The following is a 9,686-nucleotide window of genomic DNA, read 5'->3' on the forward strand; positions in this document are numbered from 1 at the left end:
GCCAGGGCTTGAAAAGGTTGCTGGCCGCTATGCTCAAGTATACCAGCTAGAAGGTAACTTAGTCCACTTCTGAAGTGCAGAATAGGTAATAAAATGTAAATTCACATCCTACCTTACTGTACATTAAGGGCAGTATGCAGTGCCATGCAAAAATAGTGAACCTAGCTGTGCTTCTGGAAGCAGTATAGTACCTTAGCATGGTGGTCCATGTGGCCTGATTTGTCCTGTTGAGAGCAAGGTATATTAGCGCAGGCATTGTGTCTGCTAATGTGTCTGTACTGCTTTAAACACCAGAGCTAATTTGGGTAGTGTGCACAGCACAGCATTGCGCCATAGAGACACTCCCTTACTTCTTTGTCACTCCTTCCTGCCAGCCTAGACACATCTCTGAACTTTGACACAATTTTCTGCTCACCCCAGGCAGAGGGAAGATGAGGAAACATGGATCCTGGCCAATCACAGTAGCACAATAGTCTGCTGTTGGAGTAAAGTTACCTACCCTTCACTGGATTATGCAAAGTTAGCCTGTGTCTTCTATTCTACATGGGCCTGTTTTTAAACAAGGGAGAAGCTGAGTTCAGGACATCTTGGGAGAAGAAGAGAAGGTAGCAACATGGGATAGGCAGTTCTTTAATATGCATATGAGCTCAGCCTACTAGGTACAATGGGAGTGTCATCAGCTCAACTGGCTGGCAGCTGCTTCAAAATGCCAGAACCTATAGAGATATGCAAAAACCAAAGATCCGTTTTGTAAAATTGACTGGTTCTATGAACTGAGATCTCAGCCCTGAAACAGAAGGAATGAAAGCAGGCTAACCTTGACAGAGCTATGAGGAGCCATGGAATTTTGCAGAAATCGCTGTTGCCACCAGAACATGTCTCATAAATTAGCTGATTAATACAGAGGCTGAGCAGCTTGGCAGAGTTCTGAGGAGCAATGGACTGACACTTGAAGACTGCCTCAGGACTTGCAGTGCAGGACCAAGGTAGAAGTTTCCTGAATTGGATGCTCAACATATAGAATAGTCAGAAGGGGAAGCAGCATCTACAGAATTCTGGGTTGGACTGGGCCAGTGGTTCTCAGCCTTTTCAGACTCAACCTTTTCAGACCCCTTTAAAAATACCAGCTCTTAACTTTCACTAATTTCTTGACTACAGAAAAATAACAGAGCAATTAATTTGTTGCAAAGAATTCAGAAAGCCCACAACAGGTCAGAATGGTTTTGATGCTATGGATTCTGATTTTAAAGCTCAGGGTTTATGTTGTGACTCTCATGCATCTACTATTGTGCAGCACTCCACAGCACCCTTTAAAGAATCTCAGGGCACCCAGTGTGCTACTGCACCCTTGTTGAGAATCACTGGGCTAGGCATTGCTCTCTTGGGTTTGAGCAACCATTATTGCTTTGAATTCAGATTTTGAAATGGCAGTTTAAAAAAGAATGAAACACTAACCAACTTTTAACCAAGTTAAAAGTTGGACATTATGGGTGTTTTTACATGTACTTTGGGAGCTGCTTTAATTAAAGCACCTGTAGTGTCTCGTGTATCAGCATCCCCGCGCTTCAAAATGGCATCGGAGGCACTTTAACTAAAACTAATTAAATGTGCTTTAGTTAAAGTGCCCCAGCTGCCATTTTCAAGCATGGGGATGCTGATACATGAGATGTGGAGGCTGGCTGGTGTGCGCTAATTAGCATATGCCAGCAGACTCGATTAACAGAGTCAGCTCCAACTTGCTGTAATTACCGCATGTTGGAGTAGCTTCCTCACACGTGTACAGGTACTCTATATCTGTAATGGCGCTATTCCTAAGAACAGGGGTGGATCTAGAGAGGGTGCATTGGCATGGTCAGATACCCCTGTCCCCAGGGTCTGTGTAGCTCAACAGCTCCAGGTCCCTGCAATCCCAGATGCCTACATCTCCTGCAGAGTCTAGACCATCCCACAGGTTCATTGGCTAGGGACTTTTATTAAGTCCCCAAAGCAGACAAAAATCCCACCTCTGCTCTTGGCACCCCCCCTCCCCCCCAACCTCTACTTATGCTTCTGGGAGCAGGAAAGGGAGACCTGTCCACTGCTGCTGCTGTCCCTGGCTGACCCTGGTGCAGTGGGGAAGGAGGGCTCCAGAGCCACTTCTGCCCCACTCCAGCTGGGGCTGCAAGGATAGCTGCATGGGGAGCTGGGCTCAGATATGGAGAGTGGTGGCAGCAGGCAGGTTACCCATCCCTGCCCAGTTTCCCTCTGTCTTTCCTGCCAACCTGGGAGCAAGCTCATGGAACGGGAACCTGCCCACTGCTGTCCCTATTCCCAGCCATGACCAGCTCCCCATGCAGCTGCTTCCCATAGCTCTGGTTGGGGTGGGATAGGAGTAGCTGGAATAGTGGTGGTGTTGGGCAGATCTTCCTTTCCTACACCCAGAGGCATAAGTAGAGAGGTTGAGGAGCAGAATGGGAAGAAAGGTGATATTAAGCATGATGGAAAAGAGAGTGGGTGTTGAGAGGGGATATTCTTACTCTTGGTTCAGGGACTTTAAAAAGTTTCCAGCTGCTGCCCCTGTGGCATAGTCTGCCTGCCACAATGTGTGTTGCAGCCCTGGAGCACTGGTTGTTACTCCACACCCACCTTTTCAAATTTGTGGATCCATTATTCCCAAGAGTTTTAAAAATTGCCTTAAATTACTAGGAACCGAGAGAAGAAAGTGGGCCTGAGAGTCACAAATTGGACATTTTCTGTAGTATGGTTCATCTCCGCTGAAGCTTGGCACTTGTAGGATAAAGAGTCGTGGTTAGAACTAAGAAGGGGCCAACTTTGTCTTTCTGATTGACAAGGATGCATGGTCCTTCTGCATATCATCCCCCTACACCCCACCCAATCTTCTATTTATTGGGATAATCCTCCCTGGAAAAACAAGAAAGTATGGGAAGTTATGGTTCCAGGAGAAAGCAAGGGCCCAGATCACATACCAGTAGCACTGGGGCCAAAACACACTGCTAGGGATTTGCTTAAACTTGTCTGAGGGCAGGGTGCACCCTTCTCTTCCTCTGAGATCTAGTAGGGCCCCGATTCCTTCCAGAATAAAAAGGAGACATAACACTTTGGGAATCATTCAGAAGTATATGAAGCTAGTAAAGCTCACCCAAGCAGGACAACAAGGGAAAGATAAAAATGTCCTTAGAATTTACAGGAAATTTTTAAGGACTTCGTTCACTTTAAGTGTTGTCAAAGCACTTCGTATAAAAATCTCTCGGTCTTGATCCAAATCCAGGGGAGTCAATGGAAAGGACCGCTCTGACATGAGTGGACTATGTATCAGACCTTCGCATCATTAAAAGGTACCATTCCCTTTAGCTAGTTGATTCTTTTGCTATTGTGTGGCCTTTTGTTAAGGGCCAAGACGGGATGTGATATGGGATCTTCTGTTTCAAAGGACAAAAGAGTCAAGTCAGAGAGTTCTCTAAGACTACATCTTGCAGAACTCTTCATTTTCTAACAGGATTGCATTATTTTTAGCATGTGTTAGTCTCTTTATAACCTGATTTCTTCACACTGTTCCATGAATGATAAATGTCTAACCTTTCCTCTCGCAAGTACCCTGAGTACTCAACAGCCAGAAAAGTTATTGCAGTTCTGCAACTGAAAAGCGCTTCTGACCTAATCATCAAGTACATTTGTCATCATTATTTCAATAGGATGTTGCTGCGCTAAAGCGATTTGATCTTTCGTCAGCCTCCAGGACAAAGACTTGTTTTGTAGGCAGCTCCTCTACTGTGGTAAACGTCAAGCAGTCTTTCCTGATACCTAAGACTCTGTGTTCACAAAGGATTTGAAACATTGGCTTTTCAACGTTTATAAAATTGCATTTGCAAAGAATCATTAAAATGCAAAGTCAAAAGCAGATGACGGGAGAGAACTTTTCAGAGTAACCTCAACTCTTTCTTTTCATTTTGGTGATTTTCCAGTACAGCTGATTTAGCAAATGAGAATTTTTTCCCTATGGAAAAAATTGACAAAAATTAAAAATATATATATTTACCACAATATTTTCCACAAATTATTGTCAGGAAAAAAAAAAAAAAAAAAAAAAAAGCAGACCAATTTCAGCTAAAAGACTAGGAAAGACCAGGAAGTATTGTCACAGTGCTCCAGCTGGAGTTCAATGCCTAACATTTTCCTTGTCTAAGAGGTGGGACACCTAGTCAGCCAGCATCTTGCATGATACACCATAGTCTCACCTCTTTTGGGTTACTGCAGTACATCATGGGAGACTGCTGATGGAGAAGAGCTGCAGAAAGCTCTCACAAAGCTAAATAAGTCAACAAAAAAATGGCAAGTGGCAAAAAAACTCAAATGTCGACAAGTGCATGGTAACATGTATGGGGATAAATAACTTCAACTGTAAGTACACAATTCTGAGTTCTGAACTAGTTCTTATGACTCAAGAAAGAGACCTTGAAGTAACTTTTCTTATGTAGCATGTGGATGCATTTACACATCACTGTGCTTTTGTACTTCCTTTTGGATGTGAGTTGGTCTAATAAAAGATATCGGATATACCCAAAGAACCTTGTCTGCCTAATTAACTTGTGGAACTCATTGCCGTAAGATGTTGTGGAGGCTGACACTTCAATCAAGTTCAAAAGAGACACATTTGTGCAGGATAGGTCTATCTCTGAGAATTAAACATGGCAACTTCCAAATTAGGGCTTTGTAGGTCTCTAAATGCTAGTAGCCATACGAGTGTTGACTTGGCACATGCCAGATCACCACTCGGGATCCCAATATTGTACTGTCAGACAGGAGAGTGTGATATACAATTATATACACATGCACAAACACCATTGAGGTCACACACACTTACACATATAGAAACACACAAACATGCAATTTCATGGCTGTGTGTTAACACTAGGGGGCATTGGGGTAACTTGAAGTCAAGTGGCCCCGGGGTTACTTAGAGTCACTTGAGAATAAAGTTACTTAATGTTAAAGTGGCCCCTGGGGCTTAGGTTAACTTAAGGTTAATTAATCAAAGGAAAAAGCAGAAAGCTGGCAGAACAGAGGAGTGATGCCAGGGAGAAGCTAGCACAGAGGCTGGGGCCAGAGCTGGAGCTGTGGCAGAACCGAAAGGGAAGATGGAAACTGGGACTGGGGGGAACCAGAGGGGCTGCAGGCGAGCTGGGAGGCTGCAAGGGAACTGGAAGGGCTGTGGGGGAGCTAGACAGGCTGCGGGGGGAACTGGAGAAGCTGCAAAGGAGCTGCAGATGTGGCAGGGGGAGCTGGAGAAGCTCTGGGGGGGAACCAGGAGGCAGTAGGGGAGCTGGGGATGATTGCAGGGGACCTGCAGATGTAGCAAGGGAGCTAGAGAGGGTGTGGGGGAGTTGGAGATGCTGAGGGGAGCTATGGATGCAGCAGGGGGGAACTGGAGAAGGGCTCCAGGTACCAGGGAAAGGCTGTGTGGGAAGCTGCGGGTAATGGGAACTGTGTCAGGGAGCAGAAATTGTGTCTGGGAGCAGTGAGGGAGGCGCCGGGTGCTGGAGCTGGATAGGGACTCTGGGTGCGAGAGAGGAGCTGCGGGGGAGCGGGGAAACTGTGGGGGAGTGGCAGCAGGTGCTGGGAGCTGGTGAGGGGCTACAGAAGCTGGGGAAAAGGCTGCGGGTAGACCAGGAAGCTGGATTGGGGCTCAGTGCCAGGAGCTGGCAGGGAAGAGACTGGGGGAAAGAGCCTTGGCTGCAGGGAGAGGCTGTGGGTCCAGGAACCAGGTAAGGGCTGTGGGGGCAAGCCGAAGAGCCAGGCCAGGGAGAAAAGGTGGAGGCAACAGGGCAGAGGCAGAAAGCCAGGAACAGAGGGAGATACAGAGAAGATTGGAAAGAGAAAGTGGAGGCAGGGGGGGCAGAGATGGGGAAGCCGGGGCTGGGTTGGAGGAAATAGGGAGAGGCAGAGGCTCCGGGTGCCAGAGAGGCAGCGGCACAGCAGAGGACCGACGGAGAGAAAGCAGAGGTGGCAAGACACAAGCAGGAATGGAGGGAGAGAGAGAGATCAGGGAGAAAGCAAAAAGGTGGAAGACAGAGGGCTGAAGCTGGGAAAAAACAGAGTAGGGCTGGGAGGTCAGTGGAGAGGGAGAGAAAGCCAGAGCTGGGGGAGATAGAGGCAGCAGAGAGGAATGGAGCCCAGAGAGGTGTCAGAGAGATGGGGATTTAGTTGGGAGCCTGCAGCAAGACGGAGACCAACCCAGGGTCAAGAATATTAGTTTTATTAATCAGGCAGTATATTATACAGCTCAAAGTTATTGGTACACACACAGACACAGCAGGAAAGGAAAAGGCTTGGTGGAGAGATTGAAGTTCAAGTGTGTAGGGACAGAGTTCAGGTCCTTTGCTTGGGGAAGAAATGTGCATGATGGCTACCTATGCTGGGCTGCGAGTTGATTCTCGATGGCCAGTCAGGATCTTCTCCAGCAAGATGTTGTCCAGAGGGGGTTTCCACCAGGGCCTTTGGGTGGATAGGTGGCGTGGCGCAATGCTGGTCTAGATAGAGAGGGCATCCCAAGGAGGTCACACTCCTGTGTCTACCTGTGTCTTCTATGGGAAGGACATGTCCAGGCAAGGACAATCCTATTCAGATGCATATGTGCAGATCCAGGTGTCCTCATTTTCTGGTAGGACACAATGGTGGGGTTTGCTGGGTTCTGTAGGGTCTTTATTTTCCAAATGTTGGGTTCCTGTAGGTTCTTTGTCTTTCAAATGCTGGGTTTCTGTTCTGTTCCTGGGTGAGGTCCATGGTTCCTGGGTGATTAAATGCAAGGCAATGGTCCGGTCATTGAGTTGATGGTCCAGTCATTAAGTTGATCATTCAGTAGAGGCCTGGTACCATTGTATCTGAAGCACCCTAGGACAAAAGATAGAAGCTTGGCATACAAAATGGAAACTTGACATTGCTTGACATTACTTTACAGACATAGGCCTAAATCATACAAGTTCAATATAAAACAATAACAAATCAATGCAAACATAATAGGAACATAATATAATACAATATAAAACAGTAACAATCAATACAAACATAATAGAACATTATTTACAATATAGAAGGGGCTTGTTACTATGTGGGAATATAAAAACTTAGCTTAGCTTACCTAGTATTACTTGTAATCGCCTATAAGGGATAGAGAGGGCAGAGAGAGAAAGTTAGAAATGGTTGGGGAAGGGGAGGGAATGTATTTTTAAATAAAACAAACAGACTGGGGGTTTTGCTACACAAGAAGAGGAGCAGGGGACAGATTAGTCTGGATAGGCCCTGCATATATACTCTTCTCCTCAGCATCTGCTCTGTACTACTGTGAGCTACAGATCTGTGGCTTGGGCCACAGATATGGCATCTCTTATAGTCTTATGACAGTTACCACAGAGCAGCTGATTTTTATTAAGTTTCCACCCCCCTTTTAACTTCCTGAAATTTATGAGTTTGTCTACAACTTTAGTAAGAGTTTAAGCACTGAAGAAAGACGAAAATCAACTGCAAGAACAATACTGAAAATTGTTCCTCACTGGGTCTCCAGGTTAGGGATAGGGATGAAAGGTTCCTACCTGTTCAAGTACACACTACAATCTGTCCCAACATGCTGAGAGTTCTTTTGCATTGCATCTCAGATTGGTTGAGACCATCTTCTTGAAAAACAATGCAAGCCATTGGACCTTGTAAATTACCAGCTTTGCTTGCTGGCCCAATCTAGTCGCAAATGAAGATTAAAAAATAATTTTCCTCCTTTTGCATTCATCAAACTAGATTACACTAGAGTTAGGGAAATAGGCTCTTCTAGGGCCACTTTTCCCATTACTTTCCAGGCAGGCAGGTTCTATACAACAGACACGCTGTTGGAAAGATTTTGGTTTATGCATAGGCTGTCCAGATTTCTTTAAAAAAAAAAAAAAAAGTTGATTTACATTAAGTCCCCTGGGAAAAAAAAAAATTGTGAAAACAAAAGCATGAAAATGACAAACAGCTTAAGCTCTAGGATAATGCAACAGTCATCAAGGTTCTACAAATGATGGAAGCAAGGACTAGCTAAGACCTGACATAAGCAAGCAAATCAGCTAAGACCAAAAAAAGATCAGATAAAAGGAAAGTCAAGAGTCCAGGTGAATGCCTACCTTTTACCTCAAAGCTTGAATCCATAGGTAGAGACAGAAACAGCCCTGAAATCTTTGATATTTCCTATCAAGAAGTCAACAGTATTAGAGATGAAAGAATGGGCTTTGGGCCTAGAGCTTATCTATATTCAGCAATTGATTGGTACAGGTATAGTTGAATACATATGTCTGCTGTAGCTGTACAGAAATCTCCTTTCTCCTCATTAGGTAGAGAAGTCTACTCAGAATAAAGTTCCTTTTATTCTAATTTATAAATTGGCCAGTTTCTTCTTGTGGAAGGCACAGAGTGAACAAACACTATGAATAAAGCTAGAAGAAAAAAGATTTTTGACTGCTCTTCTATAATTAAAATCTTGCTAGGCCTATTATAAAAGTTAAAATGCTAGCATACACTGTGGAATCATTATCAAGCTTCTAGGCAAAAGGACTAGAGAATGGTTTCTGCATAGCCGATTTTGATAATGTAAAGTAGAGACCAGTCAGCTGTGAAAGGGGGAGGGGGGAAAAAAATCACACCAGGATGCTTAATATATCCAAGTGAAATAAGGCAATGAACCGCAGGAGTTAAGGACAGTGAATACCCTCTAGAAACCTGTGCTTATTGTGCTAAAGCTAGAAGTTATGCAGCATTCAAAGTAGCCTTAAGCCCTCATTGTGGAGATGGACACTGAATAGAAGTAATTAGAGTGCTGGTCAAGTAGCAAATTAGAAGCCAGGAAGAACCTCTCTTGACTTGCTGAAAGTGTAAGTGTTCAGGAGCTACTCTCCCATCTCCCTTCCTGCTCTCCTCCCCAAAGACAACTCTCACTAAGGCAACCTTCCTTCCTTGCCAGTCTGATTCTCTGTCCCCTTACTGACTTGCTTCATCAGGAAGATAAAGGTTTTCCTTCTCACTTTTAAAACTCTCAACTAAATCTTGTGCCCTCACTTCTCTTCCTACACTGCCTTATATGCTATCCAAGCTTCTAGCTTTGGTTGCACTGAAGAAGCTACACATGTTGTGGCTGTTGGCAAATGTTTGAATCTCTATTGCTTTCACAGGGCCAAACATACACGGAGATCCCAGGATGGAACAACGCCTGTTAAAGACAGCTTCACCATCAATGCATGGTGGAAGGAGCACTTTCAGGAGCACCTGAACTGAGATTCAAATGTTGAAGAGGATACCACTGAAACCATTCCACCACACTCCATTAAAGACTACCTTGCAAACAATCCCCCAACTAATCAAAGGGGAACTAATCAAAAGGCCTTGAAAGCCATTAACCAGATGAAGAACAACAAAGCATATGGTTCTGATGGAATATCCACTGAAATTTACAAGCAAAGGGAAAAAAAAACAAAAAACAAAAAACAAACTTCTCTCACCAACTATATAGCATTACTATGAAAATCTGGAAACATGAACAGCTTCCCAATGACTAGAGATGCCAGAATAGTTACCACATTCAAGAAAGATAATAGATTATCTTAATAAAATAATAGATTACAATTATAATGGTATTGCACTCCTGTCCATAGTTGGGACAACCACGC

This window comes from Alligator mississippiensis, chromosome 1 (assembly GCF_030867095.1).
Source record: "Alligator mississippiensis isolate rAllMis1 chromosome 1, rAllMis1, whole genome shotgun sequence".
NCBI lineage: Eukaryota > Metazoa > Chordata > Crocodylia > Alligatoridae > Alligator > Alligator mississippiensis.